A 15,196-nucleotide genomic window follows, 5' to 3' on the forward strand; every position below is an offset into this window, starting at 1 on the left:
AAACAGAATTCAGTTTTTCCTTCAGGCTTTCTCCCATTTTCTTCAATGTTGCAAGCTAGCATAGGCAACAACTCTGCGAAATAATCCCACCTGGTCGGAAAAGACGACACACAAAACAACAAGCAACCATTCTACTGGCATGTGGGGGAGGGTTCTTGGAATGTAACATCCAATGAAATTACAAGCACATTCTCCCATCGCTCTGTCCAGTTCAATCCAAGCCAGATCGGCTAATCAAACATTTTCCAGACATTCAAAAGAGGCGTGAGAACATGATGTGATTTGGAGGTATGGCTGCAGTAACCTCCCAAAATCCACAAGAACCATGAGGCATGCTGCATACATGTGTACTGGATATGGCTAGTACAATATTCTCTTTGTAAATACTGTTATACTAACTGTTTTCTTTGTATGACTTGTGATATGGTGTTATTCATTTACCAACTACTTTTTTCAATCATGGCAGGACTTGTTTGTTTTTATGTCTACCAATAATGGCCATGTTTTTCAGGAAGAAACAGAGACAGTCATTAAGTTGAAATATTGCTTCACCTCTCTGGACACAGTAAACAATAGCCTCACAGTGCTGGGGTTCTCCCCATCCAGTCATAACCCAGGTTTCTGGGCCTAACAGCCAATGTGCTCTTCTAATTCCCAAAGCAGTCATTACCTATTGAACAGCCATGATTCTTCTCTGAGAGAGCTGTAGAAATAGATTAACAGGCCGTCTCCCTTTACAGCTCTATTCATCTTCATCCCTTATGGGACAATGAGTTGATGATACAGGCAGTTCTGTTCAAACTACATCTGGAATCGCTTCCAAGCAAGGCAAGCTCTCATTCCATGAAATAAGAGTCACACACATGATTCAAATGGTAAAAGTAAAATCTTGGACTCCATGTAAACTAGAAAAGGGGTTGGCTAAGACAATGTTTTTTTTTTTAACAGGAAAATCAAGCACTTAACTTTGTTGCTCAACCTCCAGCAATATTGTGTGACCTTATCTTGTTAGGTTTGAAGAGGCAAGGGAGATCAGAGCCAGGTTAACAGACACTAATGCTGGCCTTGATCCTGCGTGATGGAGGCCATTAAAGAGAATCTCTGAGCAACACCTGCACACTAAGCTATCTCTCTCTCTCTCTCTCTCTCTCTCTCTCTCTCTCTCTCTCTCTCTCCTCTCTCTCTCCCCTCTCTCCCCTCTCTCCCCTCTCTCTCTCTCCCCTCTCCCCCCCCCCCCCCCCTCTCTCCCTCACTCTCTCCTCACAGGGCTGGGCTACTGCCAGACTAACATCTGATACTCAATTATGGATGGATCTCGTGGCTGTGAATGAGTTAGGTAAGAGACAGGGGTGAGGTAAGAGGCAGGGGTGAGGGAGTGGGAAAGGAAGAGAGTGGGGTAGGGGTAGAAGACCACACACACACACACACACACACACACACACACACACACACACACACACACACACACACACACACACAAGCCATAGAGTGTATGAATTCTTGATAGGGAAATTAAGTCCACTTTTCTGAAGGGAAAAGTCACCTCCCCTAGATCGCAGGAGTTGGCTTCAGTCCCGACATGTCAAAGCATCCTCCCAGCATCTGGGATCAATACAAATCAGTGATTTATCCTCCCCTGTCATGAGCAGGCTGCTGTCGACTCAGCCACATGGGTCACTCAGGGGGAAAATACTAGGACAAATCAATAAAGGGAGAAATCCTAGAACACAATGCCTGACATAAACCCACTAGGATCATCTCCTGCCTTGGGTGATCAAACATAAGCGTCAAATGGTGGAAAAGGGCATCGGCCCAGAGTGGCACATTGGAGTTAATGACCTCACAAGGGAGCTGGCGCATCCCTGGTCTTTGGTACGATCCAGGATTGTTCTCCCTTAAATGGGTTAAGATAACAACAGAGTGGTCCAATGTCTATAGATCACAGGGTGTACTGTCCCTGTCAGCCATGCCATATCCTTAGAGATGACAGCACTGGAGAGGTAACAGATAGAAAGCCCAATCAGTCAAGCTGATGATGTACTGTAAATGAACAATTGTATCACGGATGGTGGTGATGGTCATTTTCCTGTCCTGCCAGAAATATTCCGAGAGAGAATGGTAAATGACTACAAAGAGGCCTGTTTTTTGGCTGCTGTGCAACATTATCGAGACAAAGTAATATCTCCTCTCCCCACACCGATACGGTATAGCACGGCCAAATGAAAATGTTCAATCATGGGATAATGGAATAAGGCTGGAGAATATACTGACAAATCAATGACAAAGCTAACAGAGTTATCACAGACATTCCAGACTACCTTTTTCACCACGACTGTCAGCACATTCTCATTCCCATTATGCCGAGGCTGCTGGTCTATCTACCCTTTACTCATGTAAATGGGCCTGGATGTCATTATAATGAAATTACATCACCGACGATTAGCTATGGAATAGCAGAATACATTTGGGGGTGTTAAAAAAATCAATAGGTAGCCTCCGTCTTCTCATTGTACTTGTATTTCTTTACTGACATTATTTTTCAGAGATGAATAGCAGTTAGCTTGGGGCTTACAGTATTACAGAAATATGTGCAGTAGGTTACATTGGCTCAGAGCCATACAGTATATTCTGTATTTAGGGCTATATTATTAGGGCTATATTATATTTCATAGGGAAAGTTGCAAACGTACAACATTGCTGATACGCTATATAATTATTGCACTCATGATTTCAAAAATACTTGTAATAAATTGAAACTAGTTTTGCGAAACCCCCCCCCCCCGTAAACCTCTTGAGCAGCATTCATAAAACCTGCATAATAAATACTACCCTAATTAAACTGCTGTCACAGTGAGGGAGATTGGCTTGAATAAACATATCTCCACCAGAGCTTTACAGCCGAGGGGATAACAACAGACAGACAAAGAGAGGAACAGCACCAGTCAGTATGTCCACAAGCAGATGTTTTGTCACGGGCAGTGCTAAGAGGAATATTCATCTGCTCCTCCCCCACCCCTCACCCATCTGCCCACGCTAAACCACACATCGCTCCTGAAACACTTGGACTTGTCAAGGACATTCGTCATCATATCTGCCACACTGAGGTGACACTAAAATAACCAAACAGATTGCTTTCGAATGTCATACATGCGTAACAGATTCAGTGAAGCGTATAAAACAATTACGTTAGGCTGCGATGCTCAGGTGTCCCCCCGTCCCCTGTCCCCCCCTGTTGTTGTACTGTAAATGATATTGCAGGTGTGGGAAACCCTGCGAAGTGGATGATCATCTCAGAGGATGCAAACAAAAAAAAAAGCACTGTGTGAAGTGTAAATGAACGTTAAAAAAAGGCTCTTTGATAAATGTTATCAAAGAGCCTGCCTGGGACGTGCACGCACTTTGATTTCTCTCTCATCTCTGGCTCCCTGCTGTTATCTGCCTTGTGCTATAGTCTGTTCAATAACAACCAAGGCTTTCATCATGAACATAATCAAGGAAGACCCACAATAGCTTCGGTACCTGACGTGCACTGTGGTGGCAGCCCTGCTATGGCGGGAAACCTCTTGATTAACTGGAGGTGGAGAGCCTGATTACTCTGCCGTATCAACAGCTGAGCAAAGGGAGGTATTCATGTTAGTGTCTTTGTTTTTCTCTAGGCACCTATACCACCTCACATCTATGAGGCAGAACAGCAACAAGAGAGGGGAGAGGGAGACAGAGGGTGAACTCAACGGGGATGGGTTGAGGGACCCCTCAGCAGACAGGGTTAGGGGTGCATCCTAGAGAGGGGAGAGGGAGACAGAGGGTGAACTCAACGGGGATGGGTTGAGGGACCCCTCTGCAGACAGGGTTAGGGGTGCATCCTAGAGAGGGGAGAAAGCTGAGGAACCAGGCATTAGAAGAAACTGTGAAACCTAAAAGCAAGGCTTTTGAAGACAATATAGCCAAACATTTTTTGTTTTTAACAATAAAGAGTTTTAAGTGTCCTTCATTTTGTCTTCCAAGACTAGCTGACGAGTTTCACAATGAGCCACAGGTTTGCTCGGGGGCTTGTTATAGTTATAGTTATAGTTATAGTTTAAAACCTTGATAAAGGATCTGCCATCCAAGGAATGTACATGTTTTAATTGATTATATTGTGTACATTGACTTTGTAACATCACATCTAAAACATCAGAAACAATTAAAAAATCGGATGCGCAATTTAAGGTTATGTCGAACTAATACAGGACATAAATTGTCAGTTGGTGAAAGGGAGAGAGAGAGAGAGAGAGCAGTACCTAAAAAACGAGAGAGTATGTGTGGATGTACAGCGTACAGAGTGTGTAGTTATTTGACAAGTCTGAGTGCCAGTGAGGGTTTCTCAAGCGCTAAGCTGAATTGGAACAGTTAGCTGGCCGTTTCATTCCTTCAGGAAATGTTGAAGTGTTTGCTCTTATTCAAGCCTTTCATGTGTATGGCCAATTCCAGCGGCTCCTAAATCGTCATGCTCCATCGGCAGCTCATGGTCTTGGGAAACTAAAGTGAAACTTTGGTGTCTAGACTCTTCAGAGACACTTTCAACTTTAATATGGGCTCACAGTGTACAGTTGACTGTTACTTGTTCCAGGGAAAATATACTGGATGAAATCATTTTAGACGAGAGAAACCCAGTACCGTCATGAAAAACATCTCAGTGACCTTGAATGCTGCCCTAAAGGAATCATATTTTGCACTTTACAGAGCTGAAATCATAAATGCACTTACATATAGAATGGAAGTTGCATGGCGACTGTGATGATCAAGCTTTTGAGACATCGACTGGATTACAGGCTAGAAGAACATCATGAAACAAACAATCATGAGACCTTTTCGGTTGCCATTGAATTCTAGAGCACGACAATGTATACATTTGGATGGAGATCTTTTTTCATTGGAATTCAATGCATCTCTGGCACTGACATTGAGCACAAAGCAATGCTCTTACTGTATGGACAATCAGCCCTGTACTTTTTTGCTTCAGAGTGGTTTTCAGCAGCAGCAGACCTTGAGCGCTGTGAGAGTGACCTCCCTAAGGTGATGCTCATTACCCATTCTGCTCCACGCCTCCCTCCTTCCCTCCCTCACTACCTACCTCCCTCCATCCCTCCCTTCCTCTATCGGTGTGTGAAATGCCACCGCCTCCCCCGGGGCAGCCACACACAAGGACACACGCACACGCACACGCACACGCACACGCACACGCACACGCACACGCACACGCACACGCACACGCACACACACACACACACACACACACACACACACACACACACACACACACACGCAGGCACACGCACACGCGCGCACACACACACACACACACACATAAAACAAGAACTACAGAGGTCATCTCCAAGTGCAAGTGTGAGCCCTCGGCATACTCCCCCAGTACCGGCCGCCACCCCTCCATGGCCCCCAGCTCCTCCACCTCGGCAGTGAGTCTGGACTGAGGCAGGCTCCAGGGAGCTGAGCCACTCCGACCCGACCCTCTCCGCTGACCTCGCCTCCTGCATTATTCACCAGCTCTCTCTCCCCACGAGAGGAGAGCAAACATCATTAATGCTCAGACACCTTCAATGCCTGGCCACTGTCTTCAGAGGACCTCTCTGTCTCGGACAGAATTAGGCTGAGGACGAAAAGAGGGGCAAACAAACGTGTGCTTTTTTTAATGATGTGTGACTGCGCAGAGAGGAGTTGCCCTGAATACTAAGTGTCTTATTCTATAGCTGGTGTTAACAGGGAAGTTAGTCAGACTGTGTGTCCTCCTACAGTTCCTGTAACTCCATTCATTGTTGTTTTTGATGTCATTTGTTGCCCCACAAACTGCTGGCAGGGCATGAATTGCAGGGCATGAGTTAGCTTCAGACACAGTCATGTGTACAAAACAAATGCTAGTTCCACTGTGTGGAATTGTTACGAGCGGTGTTGTCAACATGCGTATCAGCAGATTCCCAAAAGTATCGAAGGGAGGAATGCTCTGTTTTTGTTATTTTCATGCATGAACTAGGATAACCTCGTCTGTGTTTATTTATGGCAACAAAAACATTCTTCCGGAATGAAGTCACCAAGGTATACAATATATTCACCTAATGAATAAATTAACATCTTTAAATGCTGTGAGATCGCTTATAGATGACAGAGGCCCCCTCTATGAAATGCCAGCTCCTCGATGGGATGAGGAGTTGTTTTTCAGTGATAACGTTTGAATCATAGCAGCCGTTAGTTCACGTATTTGCATTTATATTACACTGAATTTGCTCGGCCAATGCCAACCCTGTGTTTATGTTAGGGCTTTCTGATAAGCTTTCTGTTTATCAACCCATTTACCTGACCCAACCCGTTGTGTTTGACAGTGTCAGCAGTTGAGGCCGACAAGGAAGTGTGTGTGTGTGTGTGTGTGTGTGTGTGTGTGTGCGTGTGTGTGTGTGTGCGTATGTATGTGTCTGTGTGTGTCCCTGTGTGTGTGTGTGTGTGTGTGTGTGTGTGTGTGTGTGTGTGTGTGTGCTGTCAAAATTCAGAAGGCTTAAAATAAGAGGATATTTCATATGCAGGTCTAACAGTAAAGCGGGAGAGAGTATACAATTTCGCTCAAAGGAGTGAAGGATTCTAATTGGTGTGTGTATTTTGTTGATTAAATGTGCTGATGTCTGCAAGGCTATTTTAACCATCTGACACGTACAAACAGTTTTAACAGGTCTGCACTCACTATATGACACGTGACAAGGCAGCCATACTGAAGATCAGCAGCGCAACCATAACTCTGTTGGGAGGAACTCAACCTCTTTAGAGGGCCGTCTGTAGCTGTACAGGCAAGCACGCAGGGTCACAAAGAGGACAGTAAAGAACTTGAAGGGAAGAGTAACACAAAGTAAAAACATATCTGCAGAACTTGTACAGTATGTGGACGTGCCTGTTGAACACTTACGGTAATCCAGTATTGTATAGGGCATCTTGAGTCAAAGTTCTCGTAAATTACAGTTTAAATCCATTGAATTGGTTCTGACTCCCAACAGCAATGTTGGCACCCAGCCTACTGTTGTCTGCTTCCTCTCCTCTCTACACTGTGGCCAGACAGGCATGCCTCTTCAAGTGGAACCCACACTGCACTGGGGACCAGGCCAAACACCACTTAATCAAATGCAATGTTATTCTCATGTAAGACTCAAGAATCAAGTGTGGGATTTATTCATTATACAAATTTAACTCATTCCTCATTCTATTAGACAGAACATCCGATGTTCACTGTTGGCCACATCTGAGCTCATCACAGCTTCGAGTGCACTTAATGATGGGCAGTTTATGCTCTTTGTGTTGTGACCTTGATTAAGGATCACGTTAGGGGAAACAATTTTCAGTGCTTTGGTAATTATAGCACCTATGCGCTTTGCATGACAAATATTACACATGATGTTTGGTCACGTTGTTATTAGGGTTTGTTCACGGTAAAAGGTACCATTCTTTTCTCAAAGCTATGTGTGTATTATGACTTTGAGCCTTTCTCTGCAGTGGAGACCCAGATATGTCAAGTACTGTCAAAGTGATCCATTTACCAAAAGCTCCTTTTCTCAACTGCAAAGCAGCACCACATTTCTCACACACAGAGTTGGCTTCTCTCCCTTGGTGATGCTCAGTAGAACTACTTGTCACTTTGTGTAAACATAAAGTCTGTTTTTCCCCTCAACTCTGTGGTGCCCGTGACGTTCCCTTGGAGGGGACGACACAAATGTCACAGTGACATTGGAGTGTGTCGATGGTGTTGAGGGACATGAGGTGAAGTCATCCAAACCATACGACACACAGGATGCCTGGCATTTTGTGTGTACTATGTGTGTGTACTGTGTGTGTGTGTGTGTGTGTGTGTGTGTGTGTGTGTGTGTGTCTGTGTCTGTGTCTGTGTGTGCATTTGTGCGTGCGTGTCTGCGTGCGTGCGGGCGTGCGTGCCTGCCTGCCTGCCTGCATGCATGCATGCATGCGTGAATGTGTGCATGTGTGCATGTGTACATGCATAAAGAGATCACCTCTCCCAGTACTACATCTGTGTTTGATCACTCCTTGCTGTGTATATTGTTGCTCGAGTCAAATACTGCTGCAGTGTTTAGAGACAGTTAAGCCTGTAGTACGAGCACGCAGTGGTGCTGTTTGTGGATCTACAGCCCCGACGGTATGAATCTAATCATATATTTGTGAAACTCTTGACTTTCTGTTCTGTTCTGTGTTTTCTGCCAACTTTCAGCACAAGCAATAAGACCAGGGACAGAAGAGAAAATTGGCTCTGGTTGTTATTGTAATAATGTGTGTGTTTGTGTGTGTGTGTGTGTGTGTGTGTGTGTGTGTGTATTTGTTTCCTGTCAGACACCTTGCGGGCCTTATAACTGAGCAAACATGTTTATAGTATTTTTTCTCTCTCTCTCTCTCTCTCTTTCATGTATGTACGCCCCAAACCAGTTTCAAAGGCAGACATGGACACACTGTACTGTGCTGTTTCAGCTTGTTATATGAGACAAAAACAACAGCCGTTATTCATTCACTGTGTTGTTTATGCCTTGGAAAATAAATCTGTGCAATCTTAGGACAATCTTAGGACAATCTTAGGACAGTCAGTTCCACAAATAGTGTGGTCTATGGTGGATGTATTCTGTAACAGACCAATTGTTATAAATGGGTTAGATGTCGATCAAAAGACCATCTCATTGTGCAGCAAATGACTCAAGACCTGTGCGAACGCGATTCTGCTGTTGAAACGTGAGCTGCAGCAGGAGCAGCTCGGAAAAATAATAATTAAAAAAAGAAGCTACTTCCTGTCTGTGTATTGTAGTTCACCCACATATGCACTTTGGGATTAGCCAAGATGAATAGGTGTATATTTTCCAGTCTAGTAATATTCCATGGGGGTTTTAAGGGCCAGTCTGTTCAACTCGGTCATGTGCTTTGGGAGATGGAGGGGGAATTTAGGAAAAGTTTGTCAGAGTCAGCTTCCTCAATCCTCCCTTCAAATATAAACAATGCCCCAGGACAAGCCTCACAGCAGGTGGATTCTCACTGAAGTGGAAAGCAGCTCAACATTCACCCCAGGTGTCAATGTGAGCAGACTAATTGACAGTTACACAAAATGAAATGGTTTCACCCTTAGTAACTCACTGTCTACTGTGTACTAGACCCTTCTCAATCCTTTTGCTAAATGTAAAATGTGACTAAATTAGTCTAGTGTGACTAAAATGCAATATGTGACTAAACACACACAAAGTAAAGGATAATCTATCAACCTTATTAATGACAATGTCCATTCAGATCAAATTAGCCATCTTAGAATGATACTAAAACCTATCCCTCTATATAAAGGGAATCAGCCCATAGCTATAGTGTCACACATGTATTTATAGATCACACATGTTGAGCACTGTGCCAGTGTGTGTGTGCCACTGGGTCTAGTCAGTGCAACTCTGGAAATAACTTCCCTTTATTCCAGGATCAACTGAGATTAATCCATGTGAGTCCTCTTCTCCCCCTGCAGCAGCTGTCTTATCTACAGACGGAAGACCAGCGTCAGTGTGAACACTGCTGCCTTATCAGAACCTTCAAACAGACATCACAAACAACAATTATACGCTTTGGTGATGCTGTCTTTTACGGACCTCGTTTTTTCCGGTTGGAAACCGGCTGGAACTCACAAAACACTTGTTTTGGAAGCGTAGAAAAGCAGGTAACTCCGTCCGAGCGTGTCGTCGGGGTAACCGGTTCAGTGAGTGAAACAGATCCTAGGGGGGGCCCACGCACCTGAGGAACACACTTTTTCAAATACTTGGAAACAAACTATCCTGTCACACCTCGACACTCTGTGTACTTGTTTTCGTCAACACTGTAGGTGGACAGCCACAGTGAATTTGCCCTTGCTTAAGTTTTAAACTTTTAAAGACTCTCAAGCTTTGACAGATAATTTTCGATGGCCCGAGAACTTAGCTATGAAGATCAGTGGAGACCGGCGGAGGTAGCAATCGGAGGACGGGCTCATACATGTTTGATACCAATCCTCATTCCATTCCATGCATTACAATGAGCCTGTGTGTTTGATACCATTCATTTTTCCATTTCATGCATTACAGTGAGCTTGCCCTCCGATTTCTACCTCCACCAGCCTCTCCTGAAAGAGATGTGTTAGTTCTAGAGTGTGTTGCCCCCAGAGCTCCATCTACTCTTCATGTCCTCTATTCTATTTGCAGAGCGGAAGGAGGGAGAGAGAAAAGGAAGAAGGGGGGTAGCTAAATTTAAAGCACTTCAGAGGATTTCCATCACGACTGAACAGCTAGCTTCTACAGCCCTCCCCCTTGTTTGGCTTGAAGGAAGTTTGATACATTTATCAAAGCCCTACACAGTCCTCATTATCTGGAGAGACAGTCCCAGGAAACACTTCAGATACTAAGGGTCAGATTCCCGTACACAGATTAAGTCTGGTCCTGAACTAAATAACACTTTTAATAGACAATCTTTACTGAAGACAAATGAATTTTAGTCTAGGATTAGAATAAATCTGTGTCCGGGAAGTCAGCCCATAGTGTATTAGCCCAAAGTACTTCAAACCAATGTGGTTGGTGACTTTGAAACTCATCCAATAGGAGTTTAGGAGCAGCAACTTGCTTGTTTGATGAGTGTAATCATCTCTCCAGAGGAAGAAGTTGCTTCCTCTCCCTGGAGCAGTTGATTGGCCAGGATCTGGCGTGTTGTCCTGTGAGGTCATTCGGAACAAAATATTATAGGAAGGAAGGAAGGAAGGAAGGAAGTAGAACTTTAGCACTTCCTGTCATTACTGAGGTCATGCTGTACGTGAGATTCATCAGGATGTCCCACCTGACCACCCCTCTGATTAGGGTGTAATCTAACAATTCCTCTGAGTATGGAAGTGACGCATATGGCTAAATTAAGAGGCTAATGAACACATTCTATAGGATCAAAATAGCATCCAAGGAAAATAAATTCCTCCACGATGTCCACCCATAAGACACGTGCAAAAGGACTTACATAAGCCATGATTTGGGAACAAATGGGAAGTTTAACAGGATGCTATGCTGACCCACCACACAGCCCCATGCCTTCACTCTGTCCCTAACCTCAGCGTAGGAGTGAGGCTTTAGAATTACAGATGGAGCATGCTGCTCTGTGGCTATTGTGACTTTAACCCCAGAGGTCATTCCGACACATCTGAACCTGCCCCCCCCCCCCCCCGGGCCATTGCTAGCTCTGCTCGGAAGACACGGGCAAAAATAGACGAGAGCATGAACCCGTGAAGCGTGTATGACAGTATCGTAACGTTAATATGCCGTTGATGGCTGTGGAGGCATTGAAGGCGCGCTCACTCCGTCCTGGATCTGACACCTATGTGGCTGCCGCTGAGGTAGCGTGCTGCTATCCATTAGTGATGGAGGTGAACTCAGTATTAGAGTAGGGTCACTTATTGCAGTTCTCATTATATCATCCCCTCTGGCAGTGTGCAGCAGTGTGTGACTCTATGAGGGCTTTATAGCCAGAAGAATGCCGTTAGCCTTGTGTACCACTTCTAACTCTACTGTAGGCATTCAGATATCAGATCTATGAACCCTGTTTTAACGGTGGAAATCACAACACATTAACTTCATTGCTATGTAATGATATGTCAATTACGGCGTTATGACATGGCTAAGAGTGTTAAAAGTGTGTTAAAAGTGCACTTTTATTTACAATATTTCTACTCGGTGAAAATGTACTCTTTCCTCAAAGGTAGTTGAAGTTTTATTTAATATGTAGTGGCCTAGAAACCTAAAGTTGGTTGTTTATAATATTAGGCCTATTGTATTTACAGTAAAACGCTTAGGCAAGCTGACTCACTCTGCCTAATGTTTCTCATTTGAAGTGATTCAGACTTAAATCCTCTTATATTTGATCCATGTTGGTATTGCTATGAATAAGAAATCACGGCACATTGAAAGCTTGGCTTGCGATTTCATTTTAATGGTACCTCATATCTTACAAAAACACATTTTAGTCAACAAAAAAAAAATGTTAGAAAAAAAGTGCAGCAACATGAAATATGCAGGAACAGGCTGTAAATGCCAAAAGATCAGGGAACACGTCCAACCTTTCCTCTGCCTTCACCATGGGTAAGGTGATGTTGGGGTGACACAGCCCCAAGAAATGCAGCTCAGTGCAACATTTACCGAGGGAAGAACAAACAAGGACTCAGGAGAGGTTACCTGATGTCAAAGTGTATTCAAAGGGAGGCCTAACAGATCAAAAGTGTTAAATAGCAACAACAAAAAAGAAAATATACATTTTCCCGTATGATACTGTACACGCTTGGTCTACAATAACATTCGCTTTTTCCTAGCTCACAGCCCCTAAAGTTCCTTCCACATGTTGCACCGTCAATTGGGGTGGAAAATGCAAACCTGGATGCTGGAGTGTGATTGAAAGTGACAGACCCTTCCCAAAACGGACCTGCCGTTGGAGGGAGTACTCTCTGAAGAGCATCTCCCACCCCCAGCAAGCTTATCTCCAACAGCAATACAAGGACAATGGCTGCCAAAAAACATGTCAGAGTGCTGTGAAAAGAGCACTGGGGGGGGGGGTCATCCTCAGGGTATTGCCAGGGAGCCTTTGTGTACGACAACCAGCAGCACGCTCCATTACTGGTGTTGCTGTCTTCTTCTCTCGTCCTGGTTGTTGTTGTGGCCGTTGTCACTGAGGGACCCTGTGGCTACAGTGCGGGACCAGAGTCCATTGGCCAGTCCTGTGTCATTGATTGGATTGATGAACAGGATCTTGGTTAATGGAATTTGCAGCCTGTGGGCAGGGTTGAGTGTTCTCTCTCAGTCATGTCAAGCATTAAGTGGATATGAGGAGGGTTTATGGGTCAAAGGGTCCAGTATATTCCCTCAAGATCATATTTGAAGAGCCAAGACAAAGCATAGTTAGACTTAAGCTGCTCAGATGCCATTTATTTCTGTTTTTATCAACATTTGGTTAGCTTACTTTTGTTAAGATGTCTGTAGAAACTGTCGAGGCCAGACATGACTAATGTGATTATAGGACTTTAGGGTGTGGTGGACTATCTGGCTGTTTGGTTGGTCTCACACACATTCAGTGGTTTCTACTGTTGACATTGTGGGAGGAGCACATGATGGGTTAAACATGTCTACACTGAAAACACAACCAGATGCTCCACCACACAATGACATGCAACTCTGATTACTGAGGTAAGACACATGCAAAGAAGGGATTGTAACGGTAAGGTCAATAGAGTTACCATCACTACCATGCCGGATTGGTAGAGTGTAATGATGCTTTTGTCCTCATTAAAGTATGAGTGAGGTAATTTCTGTAATTTCTAGAGCCTGGCCCACCCACTCCGTTTGATAAGCCGAGGGAGTGAGTAGAATATTGTGGTCCTCTATGTAGTGGGTAAAAGCAAGGAATAAAGTGCACTCAGAGACACAGACATAGCACTGTAGGTTGTACTAAGCCACTGGGCATCCCTGGCCTATATTGTCGAGCGGAGAGAAGGAGAGAGAGAGAGGGAGAGAGAGAGAGAGAGAGAGAGAGAGAGAGAGAGAGAGAGAGAGAGAAAGGGACACACTCTCGGGGTTGGTGGTTAGTGGTCATGGTTGTGAATTTGCATATACTGCTTCTCAAGGCAGTGCCAAGACCATTGGCAACCAACAGCAGTCCATTAAATAGATACACAAAGATAATAGCATTGATTGGCACAAGTTTACAGCGTCCAGACGAGGCAGAACAGAGACTAGATGGTTGACTGCCAGAAACAGGGTGCCAGGGAAGGATTTGGCATGGCCCCCAACTGGAGGAGCACCAGAGAGAGGGCGAGGCAGGGGACCAGATGGGCCCAGAGATAGACAGAGCCTGGAGGAGGTCAGAGCACAGGGCAGCCTGAGGGCCCAACATATGGAGAAAGGAGAGGAGAGGAGAGGAAAGGAGAGGAGAGGAGAGGAGAGGAGACTTCAAATTAGCACCTTTATAGTTTACATGACGAGAGAATGGGTAATCAATCACCAGAAGAAAAACACATTAGAGCCATATCATACTGGTCCTCCATTGTAAAGTGATTCCAAAAAGCTCAGTCATGTTATGTTTCACCAGACGTGGGTTATATTCATGGTATTCTTAAAGGCAGACTGTGGGATATGATGTCACGTCGGTGAAAGCAGAGCAACTTTCATCAAAGATATTGTAGTGAAGAAGAGCAAACAAGAGCGTCCACTCGTTTCACTGCCCTCTGATACAAGATGGCAATCGCATTCAACTGTACAGTGTACATTAGATAGTCTGTTGCATCTTTGTTTTTTTTTTTTAAGTCTCTGGCAGCATAGCCCTGCTAATTTTGCATATCCCAGAGTCTACCTTTAGGTGTGTATCTTGTGTCCCATTCAATTACAGTTAATATACATTTCTTTATGATTAAATAAACTATGCTCTCTATACAGTCAGAACAATATGCAGAGCATAATTCCTGCTCTCATGATCCGTCCAAAAGTCTGATTCAATTATGATTGAATAAAACAATGGGTAGATCAACATATCTGATGTTGAAATCTGCAAATTCCAATGGGGAGTGTTTAGTGTGCAATGAGTCACAGACATGTCACTCATGCTGTGCTAATATGCCAAACCGGATTTGACCGGATATGACCGGTCGTCTGGTTATGTTTTTCCATTATGTTTTAGATCTGCGTCTCTCAACTCTCAATTCAAAGATCAATCAAACTCCAACGAGACCATAGTGGGAGAACTCAAACATTTCTCAAAGACACTGGAGGTAATTTAGACCTAATTTCTCCGGTACCTTTTGTATTGTGTGAGCATGCTACACGGTTGCAGAGCACTTGACAGAAACATTGTGACCTTTTTGATTCACTCCAAACATTCCTTCAACCTAAGGCACTATGACAATATAACCTTATATTTGTTGTTACTTGTTTGACAGTTTTTTATCTGTTATCTACAGTCCATGGATAATTTATTGTAATTCAGATGAATCTGTTTTTAGATTATTTTCTTTACTTGGTAGTCTGGTTACCTGCAGCATACTTTTGAAGTTCTGAACACTGTGCAACTGGCATCTTAAAAGGCACAGCTGTCTTGTAATCTATTATTGAACAAATGCATCTTCAAGACAGTGTGAGAATGAGGA

Source organism: Argentina silus (genome assembly GCF_951799395.1).
Source record: "Argentina silus genome assembly, chromosome: 12".
Lineage (NCBI taxonomy): Eukaryota > Metazoa > Chordata > Actinopteri > Argentiniformes > Argentinidae > Argentina > Argentina silus.